This window comes from Vanacampus margaritifer, chromosome 4 (assembly GCF_051991255.1).
Source record: "Vanacampus margaritifer isolate UIUO_Vmar chromosome 4, RoL_Vmar_1.0, whole genome shotgun sequence".
Lineage (NCBI taxonomy): Eukaryota > Metazoa > Chordata > Actinopteri > Syngnathiformes > Syngnathidae > Vanacampus > Vanacampus margaritifer.
Window position 1 is genome coordinate 23884250 of NC_135435.1, and position 19817 is coordinate 23904066.

Genomic DNA, 19817 nt, shown 5'->3' on the forward strand with positions numbered 1-19817 from the left:
AAGGGTATTGAGGCTTCCTCACACATCTCCAGAACACGCAGTTTCCGTTAATTGGAGGTGTAACTGCAACTTCTGCCATGTTGCATTTAATGCAGTTGTAGTTCATTCATACAGTTAGATATAAAGGTTAATCTATTAACCACTAATTGAGGATCAAATTAATTGATAATTGTTTGAGAATCGATTATTTAGATATACTTTTTAAATTCATATTGTAAAAATGCTTGACAGCAAAGTAAACCAAAATATTTTTTTTTTGCCTTTGTTCCTCACGTTAAAGACTAAACCAGTAACTGAATCATAATTAATTTGATTGTGCACTGTTTATTCCAAACAATGTCTATAAATACATAAAGTATATAATGTATGGCAGATGATGAGAGCTAGCAGGCTAGCTAGTCAGCTAGCTATCTAGCTATCTAGCTAGAAGAAGGCAGATGGTCCGAGCAAGCAAGGATTAATAGCACAGAAAAGAACACAGCCGGGTTCTACATTTGGCCAGGGTATGACGTGAAACCCTGGTTAACCCCTTCAGACACATAGATGATTGCAGTGGACATGACATATTCGCGTGACTAAACCAATAAAACGCATCATTTGGATGATGTCAACACTTCTGGTTCATGATTGGATCTTAACTAATCAATCACAATTCCAAGTTGATTTGCATGATGTTCATGTTAGAAATGTTGCATATGAGCTTGGTAAGTTTACAACACGTTCCAGCCATATTATCTGGCATCCACAAGACAACTAAAAGAAAAAATAAGAAAAAGAGTCAAAATCACGTTGAGAGTAACCAGTTGAGGTGGCTCGGGCATCTGGTTCGGATGCCTCCTGGACGCCTCCCTGGGGATGACCCAGGACACGCTTGAGAGACTATGTCTCTCTGCTGTCCTGGGAATGCCTTGGGGTCCCGTCGGTGGAGCTGGCTGAAGTGGCTGGGGAGAGGGAAGTCTGGGCTTCCCTGCTAAAGCTGCTGGCCCCGCGACCCGACCCCGGATAAGCGGAAGAAGACGGACGGACGGAGTCAAAATCAGCTAAATAAATAAATTGTCCAGCAGAAAAAAAAATGCAATTTTCTATTTGTTGGACTATGACGTCTTTATTTTGGTATAGCTAGTACAAGGAGTAATGATTCAATTCTGATTCGGAATTCATTCATTACTGTCAACACAATGAATCGAGATTTAGAGGGTGAGTCGGTACCCGAGTAATAAGCAATATGCGTCCAATATTATTGGAACTGCTGCCTTGTGCACAACAGAAGTCATTTAAAGTTCACAGTTCAAATTAAGTGAGAAAGAAAGGCAAGCTATACACAAAACACAACCAGCTGTGGCAGTTTGAAGATGAGTGCTGCATCAGCACTACACACACACACACGCACACACAAAGAACCCATTACCCCATTAGCCAAGCAGGCTGAAGTTTCACTCACACTTATGTATTATTACTAAAAATCCGACAAAGGGTTTTGCACGTCTGTCTTTGGGATCCGCATTGCACCGCAACATCCGTCTGTCAGCACACTGTCTCCGTGATTCTCCCAGTCACGAGTATGACTCATTCCAGCGCAATGCCACATGTTCTCGACATGACTTGATCCAAACCGCCTTTATGCATTATTTGTCCAGTGTTTTTAAGAAAAGTGACGCTTGTCAGCTTATTCGCGGTACGCCACAAGCGTCACCATCGCATTACTTCCACGTCCCGACATGGCAACGCACTCGACCAACGTGGCTGCTTGCTCGGATCATATTCACATGCCAAAATTTGTCCCATCCAAATTGCATTATCTCAATATTTGCTCATGAGTGACTGAATACAATAAAAAATGTAACTGAAGAAATTTAACGCATGTACATGACTGCAGCGAGCAGGTGCAGGCAAAGCTCGAATCAAAACATTTGATACAATTCCAACATGAAACTTACTCTCATGTCATACATGTTTATGCTCTATTTATATTATATTAGTATGACATAATCACTCAATATGGGATTTCTTTACCACAGTCGGCATGCATTTTTCCACTGCAATGTGAGTTGTATTTCTTCAAAGTCCATTCTTGTATGGTCTGACTTTCCCGGGGTTGGTCCAGGTGTGAGTACTAATATTCCTTACTTGCTTTAAAGACAACATATTAATTCCTCTAATCTGCATATGGATCAGAACAATTTGCCTTCACACAGCTCGGGACAGCCGTGCCTATTCAGAACACATTAGACAAAGTGTGACACTGTCACGCTGGCAGATGTTCTCTCCATTCCCAACCTATTTCCTTGTCACTAAAGCACCAAAGCGCCCCCTTTGCTCCCTTCACTCGTCTTCCCTCCCCACGACGGCGCGCAAACACACAGCGAAAGACAAAGAGAAACAAGATGAATTATAATACCAAGTGGGGTCCCAGCGGTATTGAGGGGTGTTTGGGGGGGTGGTAGAATGGTTTTTTTGTTCTGCTTGGAAATATTTCTCACTTTTTGAGCGGAGCACGCTCTGCTCCCACATGTATTGTCTGGCTGTGATCATGTGTCAGAGTGGTACAAGTGGGATGCGGGGCCGGGTGCCCGGCAGGCTTGTCTGAAGCAGACGGCTTGTTTGCGTGTACTTAACAGCTCCTCACAGCTGTGTTCTCTCCGAATGTAACAGGAGAAGACCTCATCCATCAGAACGTCGCATTCCCCCATACACCCCCCCCCCTCCCACACACACACACACACACTCCTGCTTTCTTACTCCTCTTAACCCCCCCCCTGCCTGGCTGCCCTCCATTTTTTCGTTCAAGTGCCTCCGTTGCGCAAATGTCAGCAAACAGGCGAGAGGTCGCGTCAGAGGTCAGCATGCGAATGGCAGCGTTAGGCCGCCTTTTTTGTCTTTTCAAGTGGGTGTGCATTTCTCAAGGAGTTGCTTATGAGCAAGACGTCCAGGCTAGACACATGTTTAAGGAGGGGTGGAGAGGAGGGGGATTGTGACAGCTCACATGCAGCTGGGCGAACATTAACCTGCCAACAAAGGGTTCGTCAGCTTACATTCATACACAGATGAAACTCCAAAGTCGAACTCAAGCGTTTCCATGATGGTTTGTTCGAAGTTCAAAACGATTTACACTATATCTTTAAAATACTATAACATGCAAGTATAAATAACCCATTCCAAAATTAAACTGTTGTTATCATTTCACCTTCATTAACTGTTAATGTTAACATTTCAACTGCCTTTCTTAGACATAGGCCTGCACATAAGAAGAAAAAAGACACCCCAAAATTAAAACAAAACATTTAAACACTATTAACTACTACTACTATTAATGGCAATAAAGACTATAATAAAAATGATAAAATATTAAAGTTCTAATAAAAAAGTTGAATTTATTTTTTAACATAAATTGAGTGATGACGCACGGCAGATATCCAAGTCAGCTAGCTAGCAGCTAACATTACCACAAGTAGTCAAATTGGCAGCAAGCTGGCTAGCGGCGAAGTATAACGATCGACTTCAGCTTTACTACCTGAGTTTGTTTATCTGTCGTGTCCTTCCTGTCCATCCATCCTTTCCTATGTCCATCCAGGAAGTAGCAAAGTTGGTGGCTCGCATAAGGTTAGCGGTTGACTTCATTCATCTGTCTTTCTGTCCCTACACCTATCCATCCAAGAAGTTGCCAAATTGATGGCTAGCAGGCGGCTAAGGTAGGCACTAGGCAGTCAACTCCATCTTTACTTCCTTTGCCCATCCATACTTCCATCCATCATTTATCAATTAGTCAAATTGACAGCTAGCCAGACAGACGCTAATAGGCTATAAGCTAGCTGACTCTGTCTTTACTTCCTCCATACTCGTCTGTCTATCCATCTTTCTATTAAGAAGATTAACGACTTACGGCTATCCGGCTAGTAGCTAAGATTAGCAGTCGACTCCATCTTTACTTCACTAATCTTTCTGATGTCTAGCTATCTCACTATTAATCAGGTAGCTAAGTGGGCAGCTAGCTGCCTAGCGCTAGGAGCTGATGTTCGTGGTCAAACACTCCAAAGACTCAATGACATGGGCCTATACTGTATCTACTGTATCTATGCTATGCCCACTCATCTCTATGGTTAGTGAGTACAACCCCAGGTGTATTTTGTGATCATATTTTGGTCAGTTTTCTAAAGTTGCTTTTGGATTTAAATGTTCTGCTATTTTGATTCAGAAATTATTAAAATATTGAGTTGGTCTGTATTTGGTCTATAACAGCTTCCACTTATCTGGAAATATTTTGGAATATGTCTGTGGGGAATTTTAGTCCATTCATCTAGATTGGCACTTGTGAGTGATTCAAAAATGCCTTTATGGACTTTGCTGTGTTCACTGGGAAAAGAAATGGGCCTGTTCAAAACTGTTCCCACATAGTTGGAAGCATCGACCTGTCCAAAGTGTGTTGGAGCTAGAATAAACATTTTTTTTTTCTAAGGAAAAATCCCTGCATCCTTGTTTATGTCCATCTCTTCCTCCCAGGTTACTTGCACGTCATTTCCGCGCATCACCCTGCCATTAGTCACTAAGCGTACACCGTAACCTTTATGCCACTGATTAACCCCAAGGTCTGCAGTGGAGGTGGGAGAAAAAGTTTCCAAAGGCAAGAAATCACTTTCACGGAGAGTGTACCCACTTCCCCACCATCTCCTTTCTCTGGTCCGGCTCAGTGCGCAGCCTGTTAATGTTTCACTTTGATTTCACATACAAGACTATAAATTAAGGGGCATTTATCAAAGTCGCTTTGTTGCCGCCTGACAAAAGCCACTTTATGCATAAATTACGATACAGGGAAAAAATACTTTTAGCTGTTTGAAGTCGACAAGCAGGATTTACTTATGGCAACGGTGATACATATAAATATGTTTTGCATTTTAAGTGTCAGGTTGATGTGCTTGTACTTGTGACTTACTTGGCAATAAACAGAGAAATGGAATGAGGTACAATACATCAATGCCACCAGTAAATAGTCTGCTATGAAGAAAAAAAAAATACATTGGTTTTGTATGGACACTAATCCAGAAAAAAAAAAAATATATATTTTTTTTAATTGTTGTTGTTGCAGTATTTTCCAGTCTCAACACTATTCTTTTTATTTTATTATTCCATCCATGGACGAGGAGCCAGAGCTGTGCCTGTACATATTTCTATATTTTATTTTATTACAATGTTTTCTATATATTTTTTCTATATTTTTACCAAGAACGCTGTGTACAAAAACAGCTTTAGGTAATCACTCACATTTTACTTCACCAAGTTTAATGACAAATACATTTACATCTGATCACATGCAGAACCCTGTTCTGGAAAATAGGTATTCCAATCGCCAGAGATCGGCACTTCGGTCTCGTCCTGTCGTTGACGGATCTCCAAATTTTCTGCAAGTGCTTTATGATGCAACGCCTCCAAAAAATATACGGACTGAGAAGGACTGTCTGTACTGACCCAGTTCGATGGACGAAAACCTGCGGCAGTCAGTGCTTAGTGCGTGTATTTTTTTTTTAGGCTTCTCGTCATAAAGCACTAGTCAAAAATGTGGGCATTCATCAACAACAGGAATAGACAAGAGACGGACGGAAGTGCCCACGTCTTCATTAGTATTTTGGTAAATAGTACACTTCAGCATATTTTTTGAGACTTGAACTTGCTGATCAAGGACAAGTGTAAGTATAACTATACACCAGGAAACTGATTTTAGAGTGACATAGGAATGTTATACTTGTCTCCCTTCCTTGGTTGCTCAGTAAAATTGTCATAACAAAAGAACTGAATGTATGACATAGGCATAGGGCAAGTTAAATACAGCCTTTCCTGAAAAGACTCACCTCCCAAAACACTAAAATGCACTTTACTTACATTGACTGCACAGTTGATAAATGATTTATTATGGTGATCATTTCATTATTTCCGGGAAAATGTTCAAAACCGAACAACTCAGATGTTCAAAAATAGATTGTTAGACCTCAGAGGTTCCACTCTTTAAGTTTATTTAAGCTCTTTGTTTGTCTGACCTCTCCAACAAGACTCGTTTACAGCGCAAACTTTTAAGTGTACTTTAAGTGCAGGCATAAATCACTCTCACCTAACAGTAGTGCACGCCACCTCACCTGACATCTACCTACCCTGAGGCATGCTTTAAAATGTGTCAATATAGTATATGACGGAATAAAAGTGATATAATGCCACACATTAAGCAAGTCCTCAAATGCAAACAAAAACGAACGCACACACACATACCTGGAGCTGGCACAAAACGATATGGCACTCCCGGTGTGACACGCTGACAGGAATGTATTCATGTATCGCCGTGTCTTCGGGGAGCCGTCTAATTGCACAAGAACAGAAATAGAGCTGCGAGAGTTTGAACGTGCTCCCGGAGAGACGCAAAAAGTCACCCAACGACCGACCCCCCGCCGCCTCCACTGTTCTGATTTGCTTCATGCCTGTTGCAATAAAAAGTGCAGACACTGAGTAAAAAATGTCACATTGTGAACTCTCCCCCGAGAGCCCTAAGTGAAAGTGAAGGATCTGCGCCTGGGTGTGATGTTCCGTTTATATCTTTAATGCCTGTGACAAACGCTCAGCCAAACAAGTGGAGTAGGGGGGCGCAGTATCTCCAACTTTGGTGACAAGAGGGGCGCACACCGCCATGTGCAGCCTGTCTGCTCGTAACGCTGACACGAGAGGGACGTTTTTGAACAACAAGCACACGAGAACAACCACACCCATGGCCTCCACATGCCCCGCACATGGAGAGTAAGCAGGCGGAGAAAAAAAGATTCTGGTTCGCTGGCACTCCGTGTAGGACCATATGCGCTCGTGTAACAAGAACACAAGTAGTGAGTTGAAGTGACAATAACTTGGCTTGGCTTCAAGCAAAGCTGAAGAATGATGAAAGGGGAGTATGCAAAGCCGTTTGAACATTTATCCTTGATACACCGTTTTATGGTCCTTGTACTAATATGCTAGTATATATTTTTTCATGTATTTTGAAAAAGCATTTTGTCTTGATTCAATAAATTGCTACGTGTGTACATAAGATAAGTAATGCTATAGTTAACAAATACAAATTTACGCTTATAGAATTATTTTTTGTTTTTGTTTTGCACCAACCACAAACTCATATTAGCTATTCCTAGTGAGAAATACAATTTTATTGACAGTGGTGTATAATGATACAGTGATCACTTACCTGCATACAGTACACGGTAAATTCTGTAGAGTATATTTGACTCTATTTAGAGTGAGTGATAAGGAAAGGAAGGAAGTATACGGTAAGAAAGATGAGAGATTAAGAGGCAAGGAGGACATCGAAGAGAATTAAGGAAAAATTGAGGATGAGAGAAAGTAAGGAAGAGAAGTTGAAATCAGAATAGCAGAATGGAAGGAAGTAGAATGAGACAGTAAAGTGAGGGATTAATATGACGAGACATACTCAAGAAGAATGAGAAAGAACGAGGGTGAGAATGGAAACTCTACGGGCAGAATGGAGACGAGAAGAAGACGAGAGTAACTCAGTAAGTTTGGTTAGCTGCCTACTTCCTGGGTAACGCGCACACACACGCGGTGCAGTGAAGTGACATCCTCCCGGAGAGCTAATGTGTGCAGCATGCTGAGAACATTCAGCCAGAATCTCTGTAATTCACAGTGGAGTAAGGAGAGGAGGGGAAAAAAAATCTACTTTTTTTTATTATTTATTTCTGGGGTGTATGTGTGTGTGACAGCCTGGGAAAAAAAAAAAACTTTGGGGGAGTCGAGAGAGTTTGCACCAAAGTTGCCTGTCAGCCCATTAAAGATGTGAAGCTGGCATGGCGGCCCTATTGAAACCATATGTGTGTGAAGGAATTCCACCGCTGGTAATCCATTCCAAATACAGGACTGTGGTGTTAGTGTTAATTTAAGCAGCATGTTGGGGATGGGCGGCCACGCTTTGATCACGCGGAGATGCTTTGGTACAAATTGAAGTAACCCCCCCAGCTCCATTTGGACTGGATCACAACGGTGGATTTGTTGAATTAAACGCTTGGTTGAATGCCGCGTGCACATGAAAAGGAACGTCGCTCGCGGGAATCCGATCGCACCTAGCCGCCAGGTCCACTCCTTTTTTTTATTACTTTTAAACTCGATCCACACCGGCTTTGCGCCGCTTTAACGAGACGAGGGCTGTGGCCTGGAGGAGATCATGTTCCGAGGCCGGGAATCACCTGGACTGTGTAATGCAGACCATATTGAACATCCAGACTGTACATGCACTGTACATGTGTGACATCCTTTAATTAACTTTTTATTTTATTTTTTATTATTAACTTTCCATGTTATCTTTAACCTTATTTCGCAGCTGAGTCTCACTTTTTTTTTTTTATTTGCATTATTTACATTAGACTCTGACATGTTGTCTCTCCACTATGTTGAGTGTCTGGGTCGGTACACTATGTGACTTATTTATTCCACCCAGCTACATTTCTTCATAGTCCTCTATCTCTTTTTTTTTTTTATTTTTAACTCCAATTTACTTCAGTTGTCTATGGATAACCCCAGAAACACAACTGATGACACGTGTGGCCTCAACACCCTGCAGTGTCCATATGGGTTCACCGTCACACTATGAGGGCAGAGGGGTTACTGATCCGGTGCGATTGATTTTTTTTCTCTCCCCGATTGGCTCCGCTCCTTATTTGGTAAATTAGAACATGATGTGTGCAGGAGTTTTCCTCAAACAAGTGAAGCCAGCACATTGCTACGATTTGTCCCAACATTTTGGGGGGGATATTTTGAGGGAAAACATCCAAATTTTGTCATGTAATCCTGACAGCTAGAGTGAACCACATGCTCTTTAGAGTCGGTAAAATATTGGTAACCTTTTGTAGATAATCAACTCAAAGGGCTGCACTAGACACTAATGTCAGGGGATCCTCTGTTTATGATGTAGTGCCAGTTCTGCGACATGGAATCAGATTCTGTACTCAATCAGAACAGATAGACTCTTACTAACCTATGCTAGCAATAGGAAATATTTATTTAAAAAATATCTATGCCACTCGATCCCCGAGGTTATGTAAGTATACAACAGATGTGACACAGTTGTTTGCTGAATTTTTAAAAAAATATATTGAAGGTTTTAAAAACAGCTGAGATTTCAATTATTGACACTATTGTTGAATTTCCAACGAAACTTCAGGTTTTCGGGGGTGATTCTTAAGTCACCTGTAGATTTTAGAGGCATGTTTTGCCAGGCGATTTAGGCCTTAATGGGTTTACTTAATATCCTGCAATGAAGTGACCAAATAGCAATTTCAGCCAAAATGGTTAAACTGTGATTGTGCTTCATCAGGTAAAGAACAACCACCATCAATAGGTGGGTGATAGACTACAGAGCATTCCAACTTGCTGTTGCTGGAATAGAATTATGTCGTGAACTTGAGGGTCCCTGAAAGAATGCAACAAGAAGCCCATAAAGAGAGTTTTTGCACTTTTAGATTTCTGGTAGTGGGTAAAAATCTTAAAATGTACATCTGATAAACTATCACATATAACCAAACATAACATTTAGTTTATAGCGACAGTAAATAAAAACTTTAAATGAGCTACCCAGAATACAATTTTATGGTCCACATAGTAAAGCCCTCACCCAAATGGTTGGGAAATCCTCAGGATTGATTTGTTTGTTTCACAATCATGGTTTCAAAGATGGCCACTAAACGCTGTGCTAATTGAAGGCTATGGCAGCCTTGACACACTCTAGACAAATACACACAAACACAATGCACTTGAGACAAAACACAGCACAGAAGCCCAAATTGTGGGAAAAGAATGAAGCGCAGTCTCCCACTTATGGTTGATGTACACAAGTGTTGTCCTTCGGCGCTGCGAGCGCAACACTGCACCGCAAACGACACAGTAGTCGGCTGCTGCTCTCTATATTTTGTCGCCCAACCGCTGAATGCCTCCCATGCAGGCGACGCGCACTTGCCAAGGCCACAGGCACGATGCAGCGCGGCCTCAAACAGACAATTTTATTTGCAGCATCACTCAAAGTGGCCTCTACCACACAAGCTGAATTTGATGTGCAATTGCAGCTTTGGATAAATAAAAAAAAACAGCCACATATTCTGTAAAGAAAAACATGCAGTCATACATCTAGTGTGCTGTGACTGTCACTAAGTTAGATCTTTAGCTCCCCACATGTGATAAGTTTTCTCTTAAGAGTTGTGGTCCTCTAATTCTTAATAGTGTCATGTGTGTGCTGGAGCCTATCCCAAGTGACTTAAGGTGTGAAGCAAGATATTCCCTGGACTTGTCGCCAGCCAAGTAGAAAGCGCTTTAGACAAACAACCATACCGTATCAGTTTTTTTCTTGCTCCCAAAAAAATCGTTAATTTGCAACATCAGTGTTCCATCAATCTATTGTTATTGAAATTTTACTGTCTAATATTTTTCCTTCTTCTTCATGCTTTGCCATGTTATTGTTGGAAGAGTATAGGAATAATATACTCTTGTGAGTTGTTTAAATTGGCTGATTCCCACCCCTACTCTGCATTGATTCAAAATTGTAGAGGTGTCAAGCGGTCTGGTCCAGTACCTGCTCCAGCCAAGTTCCTGGGACTGCACGCAAGGTTTAAAAGGTATAGTGGCTGCAGCTGGGGTTTGTTGTTAAACTAGTGGGCCAGCCTTAATGGATTTGTGATGATGTGTCTCTGAATTCTTGCCTAAGACCCCCTGACTGGGAGTGGGCTCAGGATGCTTATCTCTGCGGACATCTTAGGCCAGCTTCAGGGGGTTTGGGGATCTGGTTTCTGCCGCCCTTGGGAGAAATCCAGCAGGACTTGAGTAACTGGGGATTAGTAGGCATGACCCCAGGAGCAGCAAAGCAACATTTGAGACCACTAAAGAGAGAAAAGTCGTTTGACCTTGAGGCATGCACAAGGTGAAAACTAAAAGAGATTATTGGCTTAGTTGAAGTGTAACATGACAATTGATGTATCGGTGCTAAAAGGGGTAAATAGCATTAGTGAGGAATTTGACAAAAAAGCCACTTTTTCTTGTGGAAAAAAATAGGAACCTCAGGACCCTTCTGGAACTTGATTTGTGGAAAAATGTATATATTGAAAATGTGATCTGTGACTTGAATTTATTGTAAATTTTTCTTCTTAAAACTTTTCCGCATGATGATGTACTGACTCCACAAATGAAAATAGAGATGTTCTCGGATAACACTCTGAGCTGAAAAAGTCGCTTTACCCTAACTCCGCCCACTGTCGGCATGGTAATAAAGCCCATTCCAAACCCAAGTGGCTCATTTGCATGATACAGCACCGCCCCCTCAAAACAGGCGCGTTTCAATGATGACTAGCACTAAGATGGAAAGTGTAATTGTTGATCCTTGAGGTATTTTGAAGAAAATACATCACAGACATGTTATAAAGATACCTTGGACTGTTATAAATGCAATTTTGCAACCTTATATGTGTCCCTTCACATTATTGTATACCTAGCATCATTATTTGCTACCGAAGAGGAGCTACAGTAAATGACTCATCCAGGTTACCTGAGCCAGAAGTTGCCCCCCAGCAAAGCAATCACAGTGACACCCATAAAGACCACTCAAGGTCACATCACAGCGTAGCCTTCCTCCTGGCTTGGCCGGAATGTCTTAAGGCTTAAGCTTCAACAGACGCATTACAACGACGCATCCAACAAAGACCGGCGCCTGTCCTCCCCCCTCACCTTTCTCCGTTCTTTTGCGCTTTTCTACCCTGCCTCAAAAACGGTGCAACCAGAGAGCTCCTAAAGGACTCGTCACCTTGTCTCGAGGCCGGAGCACCAGAGCAGGGAAAGCCGCCACTTCAATCATCTAGGGCTCAAAGGTTGTGTGGGTCAAATACCTTGGCTGGGATCCCCCCAACCCCCTGTCCATGTTACATAGACAGGCGGTGGTCAGTGTCATGGGCTGGAGCCTGAACACACCCAACCTAGATCCTTTTGAGGAACTGACCAAAGGATATCACTGTCATTACCAATACATTATTTCAATTCCGTCATCAAGTATTTGAATATGCTTAACCTGTAGTAACCTTTTTTAATACCTTCCATAATATTTTACCTATTGTGTACACACTCAGCAAAATACTACCGTATTGTAAGTGTGTGTTAACAAGATAATCCAAATGTCGAGAGGGTGTTTCTTTAACAAGGCTGTTTTTATGATCTCTGTTACCATAAAACAAAAAGGTAAAACACAGAGCGATCACATAATGAAGAACAGATATGGCTGACACCATCCTCGAGATCCCTAATGAAAGATTACACCGCACTTTGAAGACTTTTATGGCCTTCGTAAATCAAGACAAAAACCTACGTATTATTTGAAGAGCTATTAAGGGTGCGGTGGCCGTGCTACGTGCGAGCCTGTTTACGATTAAGAAGGGGGGCGGGAACGAGCACCGGGGATTTCATTGGGGATTTTTATAAGGGAGCCCCTGTGTGCTCTGGAATTCCAACACTTGAGAAGGAGTAGCCCCTGGAAGCGTGTTTGTGCGAACATGTATGTCTTTTTTGCAACAACACGATGATGTGACAAAGCCTGAGTGAAAGCAGATCACGGTGAGCCCACGCGCAAGTCCTCCAATACCCTCTGACATCCTGCCTCTGAGCACTGGGATTGAGAACAAAAGCGCAAAAACAGGTAAACGTGCCAACAGTTAGCCTGGTCCTTGTCGACTTGCTTCGGCTCTTTTGTTTGGAGTTTTGACAGTTGTCTTTCACCGCTTGTGCTCCTTGAGGATGACTCATTGTAGGATTACTTGACAACAACCAAGAAATATGTTTTTCCTTTTTTGTACTTTCACCATGTTCAGATCAGTGGTTACCTTAATAGACATACACACCCTTATAGGGTGACCAGATTTTCCAAATTAAAACTACACTACAATTTTGCTGAAAACAAATATACAATAAATTCTCACCAGGAAAAATTGATAACAAATCAATCTGGTTGTGTTATTTGTTTGGCTAATGCTAAATGCTATTGAACCTTTTTGCTTGGTCCCAGCAGCTATTGGAAGCTGGAAGCAACAATCCTACATTGTAACATTGGAAATATGTCGACAGAAAAGCTCAGTTTGCGTTGGGTCTGACCGGCAACTACTGCCCAAGAACTTGAAATGCAAGAACAATGGTGCCACTGTACGTTGTGTGGACTGCTATCAATAACCATGTGGCAGATACAGAAGGGAGATGCCATGAGGATGCCAGGCATGTTCGCATAAGTACGCAAGTATTGAATGAGTGCTAGAATGCCAGTGACATAAAGATAAGGATACTGCAGCAAATAGAACTTTGTTTTTTGCATACATTGCCCATTTATATATTAAGGGTGGCCGATAATTATTGGAAATTATCGACCAATTTGACGTCATACAGATGAACCAGTTAATAAAGAAATCCGCCGATAATGATAGACTTGCCGCGTCGGTCCATCTGCTACGGTTGTGGCTCAAGTTGTGCCCAACTCCTCCCCTCTCCTATGGTAGTGTTGCATATTTGTGATGTCATGATGCGCGCAACCTTGAAGTTTACAGAAGATTTGTGTAGCCTGTATCTGTCAGGCACTCACACACTTTTAGCTCATCAATAAATATCAACAAGAAAAGAGAAAACCCCCAGTTAATTTAATCTTCTATGTTACTCAGTGGCAATTTATGATTAATTCAAAAGCAAAGTGATTGTGCAACAAAAGGTGCCTCCACATGAATTGACGTACCATCCACCTAACCCCACCCTAACTTAGCCTCAAATAAATTGTATCTCATTAAAAAAAAAAAAAAAGTACTTTTTTTTTCTAACTGTTGTTGACTCGTCAACTGGAAATCAATAATCGGGGTCACACGCTTTTACTGCAGAGCACAGGACGGCCTTAAAAAAGAGGTGAATCTTCCCAATAATAATAAGAAAAAACATACACACACTGAGGACACTTCTTCTTTTTTACCGTGTCCTCTAAATGTCAACAACAAGAAGGTTACAGCAGTCATGTAGCAAGCGGGGGTATAGCAGGAATTCTGGCCTAATATGGCATGAGCAAAGCAACATTTTCTTTTCAGGACTTGAATCCTTTCAAAAGCAGAGGTCAGTCAGTATAGACTAAGGGCATATGCTTTACTCCTGTAAAAATAGTGCAGAGCAAGTGGTTTCAATTTGCTGTCGTGATTAAGTTCACGCCAGCCCCAGGTGCACTGGTAAGGGTCATTTGTGCTCGGCCAAGTTACTGATGAAGGTGGGGAGGAGTGATGCTAACCGTGAGCATTGGTACTGACATGGCATTAGTGAGGCATAAAAATGGACTCTGAATAACTGTGCTGTGCTGCGAGTCCAGTCAAGGCAACAAGAGAGCTTATATGCCTTTCGTTTCTTCACCTACCTGGCTGTGCCTTTGGTTAAAATTGTCCTAAAGGCTCAATGTCAAAGCAGTCAACCAGAGTGATTGCCAATTTTTTTTTTAATGTTTTCGCCTTTTAGCGACTAGCTTGCCCAGACAGTGAAATAGACCTTGAACACTGCATGTTTAACAATTTATTCAACACTAAAGACAAATTTTGGGGAAATTGGATGGACAATGGGAGTATAAGATTGCCACTAGAATAGGTACACCTGCATATGATCATACAATCTAATACAAAGCTATATGTGGCGTATAGCTTAGAATTTTCCATTCAATTCTATCAAGTTCCACTGTAACACGATTGCAAAGCCAATAAAACACATTAGCCTAAAACATTACAAAACACCCATCACATTTATTAGTCATTCTAGTTTCAGATTTAAAGCACGCAAAATGCCTGCCGTTTTTATCTGTTGACTTTAGATGGTATACATTTGTAAACCAAAATGTATTTTAGAGACTTTTTTTATCCACTCATGAGAGATATGCTTACCAAATTTCATGTAAAGTGAATTTGAAAATATTTCAGGGCACTACCAAGACAATTAATTGTGAGTCAAGCACCCCACCAACCGAAAATGTTCACCACAAAGAAGGCGCCTGCAAATTTGCTTTGCTCAAAAGCAAATTTGGTTGCAATGAAGGCAAAATCTAAGTTTGTTTTTGAAGGACCCCTGGAACTGCATAAATGGCTCTAAAGTGGTGAGTTCAGACAATAATGGTAGTCTTTCTTTGACTTTTCGGGAATGTCTTATTGAGACATCATTTTGGGACCATTCTTGATTGACGCCAAATTTAATGTTGCTCAGTGAAATGGTCTTCTGGGGATGACTTTTTAAATGTCTCTGATGATCCAAACCAAGCCAATTTTGGGACTCACCTCTGTCAACAAACTATCAAGCCACCACGTTCGGCTCGCCTGCCAAATCTGATAAGTGTTTGAGTATGGGAAAGCCCTCAAAATGTATTTGGCTTCAAAATAACAAGGATTTTTTTTTTCAAGAAGGTCCTTGTTACATATGCCATGGAGAGATTGTGGAAAATATACCTCACTACCAATCAAAATGTTTTTGTAAAAATCCATTGGATCTTAATGACGTGATTGGCATGTGTACAATCAATGCACACAAGTGTGTCATAGTCATTTTGCAGGATGAATGCCTGTGTGCCGTTTGGGGGGTTTGTGTCGTTAACAGCAGATGTGAGGTGCGCGCCTTTGCATCAATAATAAAAAGGTCTTTCTAATCTTGACTCCCGCTGCCAGTCGCATCAAACCTTATGGTGAACAAAAACACAGTGTCTCAGGTAGCTAAATTATTCATACCGCCGCAATTTAAAATCTCCCTGCTGCAATTTTTTGGCAATGTTTTCCCCCTTGCTCAGGCGCAACTCCTTTTGTTGATTTATTTATTTATGTATTTGTTTTCACTATATGTTTGGGTGTTTTGGAAGGTGGTGGTTAGGTAGTTGTCTCCCCCCTTATCTAACCCACTTCACCTTTCACATCTTGCTGAATTCAGCACGCTCATTTTCCACCCTGTGATACGCTGCACGCCGCTTCTGAGGCAACTGTCAGGTTCAGATCAAAAACTGTGTGGAGTGTGGGTGTAATATCGAACCAAGGAGACTTGAGCGATGGATACGGCACCCAATTTCCCGGGGTTTTCCCTCACGGAACAATGCGTGGGTGATGTCGGGTACTGAGAAAAAAGATGTTCTGAACAGCGATTGAGGACAAATGCGCCCCCGTAATGATCGTGTTTTTGCTACCTTTGTGCACCTTAAGCGCCGGTTCTGGAAATCTGAGCTGTAAACAGGCTGCTCCCCCTTTTCAGCCAAGTGTTTACTGTTGGCACTTTATTGTTCTATCGCACAGGTGGAGGATGCTCGTTCTTCATCTCTCTGCAAGCGCGCCACAGCCAGCAGCGGAGACAAAAATTGTACACTCCTCGCGCGCATGAAAGTGGCAGGTGGTAACATTGCTTTTTAAATATCATAAAAGTGCTTCATTTATCGGCAAGAAAAGGCACATTTATGTCAGTGTGATCCAAACGCTAAACTCCCTTAGCTTGTTTTTCTTGTTGAGAGAATTTTTTTTCAAAGTGAGTTTTTACTGTCATTTGGATTTCCTAAGACATTTCCCAATAGGAAATCCAATTAATCTGAAAAACTGCTGCCACCATAACCCCTCGAATTATTAGTGTCATGAGGGACGTGAGTCCCTCTTTGAGAAATGGCAGACCCAAATGCAGGACGTAACTAGACTGGTCACCATGACTGGACAGGACGTGACTAGACTGGTCGCAATTTCTGGTACGAGCGTGACGTGACTGGACCTGATTTGCCTTGACTTGCTTTGGAGTGGCTACGACTTGGCTGGCGTTTTGGCTTGGCTGTGGCTTTGACGATGGCTTGGCTGTGGCTGTGACAAAGACGACGTGGCTGTGACGAAGATGACTTGGCTGTTACGAAGACGACGTGGCTGGGATGAATTCGACTTGGCTGTGACGAAGACGACTTGGCTGTGATGAATTCGACTTGGCTGTGACGAAGACGACTTGGCTGTGACACTGACTGAACAAACCCTACAAATTAAATACACTTCTGCTAATTACTTGACAAGAAACACCTGGGGGAGAAACAAACGGCTGAAGGCACTGATAGGTTGACACACAGGAAAAGGGAACAACAAAACACTGAACACTCAGACAATAAAGAAAATGAACACCCAAAATCAAACAAAAACCCAACCCCACAGAACTGAAAAGTGATGCAGAGAACAAGTGATTAGCACGTCAGCCTTGCAGTCGAATAGTTTCTGGGTTCAAATCTCAGCTCCGGTCTTCCTGTGCGAAGTTTGTATGTTCTCCCCATGCTTGCGTAGGTTTTATCCCACATTCCAAACACATGCATGTGAGGCAGTGTGGCTTTTGTCAAAGATGAAGGAATGGTTTCTTTGACACCCATTTTTCTTTTCATGTTTGATAACGTGACGTTGACTAGATTTTTTTTATGGCGAGACGTGTGCGGGCTTTTTTTTAACAAGTCTTCTATCTTATACACATACAAAAAAGTAGGCATTTTTTTCACCATTTAATACAGTTCCCTTATGTCTTATTGTATCACACTTCTTTTTCTAGCCTCGCTGGATTGCTTTTTGAGCCGTCTTGTACAAATGAGCCATTGCTCACTTCAGCCACCTTTACTGCGGGCCAACACATGGTACAGCTTTCATCACCCACTGCAGGGGGCTCTCAGTTTACGATGGTTCCGGCAGACAGCGACAGACAACCAGTCATACGCTACATTCAGTCACTGAGTGGGAAGGGCATCCACGTTGTCAGGCGAGTGAACCACTACACCATCAGTGACCATTTACAGTATACATTATCTATTACAGTAAGAGGAAATGGTTTTAGTATACATTGATGGATAATGTCTACCTGAGGGAAGGAGCTATAAGAAATGGTGACCCTTGTCTTTGCTTTTCAGCAAGAAAAAACAAGAAAGTCCTCAAGAGTGGGGGTACCGCCAATCTTCTTGGCAGTCTTAACTGTCCCTTGCAGTCAGATTACTGTATGTCCTTCCTTGTGGCAGCACCAAACCACACCAGAATATGATGGATGAATAAAGAATGGATTCAATGAATGATGTATATCCAGTGGTAGAATCGTCAACATACTTTCAAGGGATCTGCCTTGTCCTCCATTGATGCCTGCCGGCACAACATCCCCAAGTACAAGTTGTTTATTTTGCAACAGCCAGCAACAAAGTTTGCACTTGTTGGCGGCGACTTCCAAACGTGTTTGGTCATTCGGGCCGTGTGGCAACACAAAACAGTCCCCCCACCACCCGTCACATTGCACCCGAGGCTCTAGGCTTTCTTTCCGAAAACAAAACAGGTTGACAAAATGAAAATGTGTTCCTCCCTCATTTATGTATCATATCAAGCCTGACCCTGCCAGTAAAAGATCAAACGACGTTTGAGGCCTGCTCCTATTTCAACACACTTGAGATGGACAGCTGAAGAGTTGGCCAGACCAACAGGAACTTTGCCAGTTTTTCTTTTCCAGGGTAGTGGTTATAGGCACACAGGTGGTTATCTGCATGCCATTGGCTCAGTGCATGTACACTTATTCATGTATGTTTTATATGATTGTTTTCCCTATATACTGGGGACAATAATTTCAATTCTCAAAATATAAATTTTTTCGTCTGAAGATCTTTTTGACATTCTTAAGTGAGAAGGATTGTTGAGAATAAGTAGTGCATTATTTTTCAAATGATCATTTATGTCTTCTTTCAACTTAATTACTTAACTTTTTATTTTATTTTTCAAATTACAATATCACAATTCTACTTAATATTAATATTTTATTTTCATTCCTTTTCAAATAGGGGGCACTGTGAGATGTTAGTCAGGGGGGTTGCCCACAGGTTAATGTTTTTTTTCTTCTTCCATACTAAAATAAAGCGTAATTGCACATACACTACAGTAGGTGGCAATAGTGCTGTCATTGTCATAACGTGGTGGGAATATTAGCTCCTCTGCAGACGTGTACTTACAGCAATTTTATAGACAAATGATCCTATTTCTAGTCGTGGCGTGAGTTTGGGTGAGGGTACACAAAATATTTTTTTCGGGAGGAAGTGGGGGGGGGGGACTCGTGAAAAAATAAATAAAAATATATATTGGAACAGTAGTAGTGTGATTTATTTATTTATTATTCTTATTAATAGTAGTTGTAGTAGTACTAGTAATAGAAGTCGTATTTTTTTATAATGTTTTATTAATTTACTAATTAATTTGAAATCTAATTCATGTTATTAAATTAAGAAATTTAAATTGTTGTGACTGTTTTCTTTTTCTGGCAAAATATGAAACCGGTTACATCATTGACGCACGCACGCACACACACACACACACCAACACACACACACGTATCAAAACCATGGTAACAGAAGAAGCCCAAGGGGTGTTGAATCAATAGCACTATGCCAATCTTTATCTAAGCAAGCCTCACTCCCCCATGCTTGTGTACCGCTGTCACTTTGGATATAATGATCTAACCTATGAAGCATTGATGAGCATTCGGCCAGCGTGTCACTCTTCATTCGCGCACACACAGGCTGGCTTTCTTCATCAAGAAACAATCTGTTTATCTACTGTATGCCATTGTTTTTGTTTGGTAAATGTAATATGCTTTAACTGCCTATTTAAAAAAAAAAAAAAAGCCACATAGTGCAAAGCCCTGAGCCCAGCCATTTTCATTTGACCCGCTTACTTGTTGTAGCACAAATGGATGCCTATTGACCAGTGTCATCGACCTCAGAGACCTCTGCTCTCCAGCCAATCTGCAGCGGG

General features: G+C 41.6%; 1 long non-coding RNA gene across 2 annotated transcripts in view; it reads left to right on the top strand.

Moving 5' to 3' along the window:
- LOC144051121 (uncharacterized) overlaps positions 1 to 19098 on the top strand; it is a 35859-nt gene extending 16761 nt beyond the window's left edge. The window contains exons 4-5 of one of the 2 annotated variants that reach the window (XR_013293998.1): positions 17593 to 17796; positions 17945 to 19098. This is a non-coding gene — a long non-coding RNA (uncharacterized LOC144051121). Of the gene's footprint in view, positions 1 to 17592 lie in introns of both variants that reach the window. The other variant, XR_013293997.1, reaches the window with a different exon arrangement.
- Positions 19099 to 19817: the final 719 nt, after the last annotated feature.